The sequence below is a fragment of the Sinocyclocheilus rhinocerous genome, unplaced genomic scaffold (assembly GCF_001515625.1).
Source record: "Sinocyclocheilus rhinocerous isolate Xijiao unplaced genomic scaffold, SAMN03320098_v1.1 scaffold2517, whole genome shotgun sequence".
Taxonomy (NCBI): domain Eukaryota; kingdom Metazoa; phylum Chordata; class Actinopteri; order Cypriniformes; family Cyprinidae; genus Sinocyclocheilus; species Sinocyclocheilus rhinocerous.
In genome coordinates this window covers 116,341-117,658 of record NW_015641065.1, presented here as the reverse complement: position 1 = coordinate 117,658, position 1,318 = coordinate 116,341, and the positions used below count along the sequence as shown (strand labels likewise).

The 1,318-nt window shown below is 39.2% G+C and overlaps 1 protein-coding gene across 5 annotated transcripts in view; it reads right to left on the bottom strand.

Annotated features, from left to right (window-relative positions):
- Positions 1–1,318, bottom strand: part of LOC107754571 (mitogen-activated protein kinase kinase kinase kinase 4) — a 91,932-nt gene that overhangs the window by 43,298 nt on the left and 47,316 nt on the right. The gene's annotated exons all lie outside the window — the stretch shown is intronic.

The following is a 1,318-nucleotide window of genomic DNA, read 5'->3' as shown; positions in this document are numbered from 1 at the left end:
AATACACATTATTCACTATAGTTTAGACAGAGCCGAAAGTACTCCTTGTGGCGATCCTCATCCATCCGAAGCTCCTGAATTAAAGAATGGATCTCTCCCCGCTCATTCCGATTCCGTAGAATAGGGTGAATAGCCTTCTCCTTTCCAGACACTTTCGACGCCGTCGCAAAAGACACAATACAAGCACATCTGAATCCATGTGGTGATAACTGAGGAAAAACCTATATCTTCAATAAAAAAATAAAATAAAAAACTGAGGGGAAACCTTGCCATATGTACATTAATTGACAGTCACCACTGATAAGCTACCACTAAATATTGTAGAAACTTAATTTGCTGTAAAGTTGCTTTGCAATGATTTGTATCGTGAAAAGCGCTGTACAAATAAACTTGACTTGACTTGACAATTGCATGCTGTCTAATTGAGAGAGACGGCTTTTTGTGCAAGCACTTCACAAGTGAGTTCTTTTTCACAGTTTATTGCACTTAATAACTGCATTCAACATCAAGCACGTCCTGCTCTTTATTTTCTCATTCATGCATGTTTCTTTATGTGTAACTTTAGTAGCACTGTGCTATGCAGATACATTTACATAACAAGAAATAAACGATATAGCAAAATCTCTAGCAATAGACCCTTTATACCATTGTCACAATATATACCGTCATACTGTTAAAGGTCTCATATTGTCAAAACTGAAATTTCCTGGCTTTTTTCATGATAACTGAGGTCTAGGGGCTATGTAACTACCATATACGTTTCAAAATAGTCAATCCACAGTCAAATGCACACAGCCTGCATAAAGTAGCTGTGCCTTTTCACGAGCTGTTGTGACTTATGTAAAAATGTGACGTCAGAACTACTCAGTGGCCGACTTCAGTCACCACCCCGAGCACTGCCCACCGTCCCACCAGACAACATCGCGTCCATGCCATTGCTGAGTAGGGCTGTGCGATTTGGGGGAAAATATCAAATTGCGATTTTTTTGACAGATATTGCGATTGCGATTTGATTTGCGATTTTAAATTTGCAAAGTCAAGCTTCAGCTCAGTATTGCCAATAATGTGAAGCACTTCATTTATTCAGAAATAACAACAATTTAGATCGAACTTAACCGTCTGTTCTGCACATTTCACAAGTGACTGCTTCGTCAATCAGGCACAGTTCAATGCCGGTTTTTCAAAGAAGCTACTCAAAGACGCTGCAGTCCCTTCATTGTTGGGTCCGACCTCAAATCCGCAACCCATAAGTAAACTTCTCACACATTTTATGTTACATTGTGGAGCCAGCATAATCTGAAATTATAGTTTGTAAATG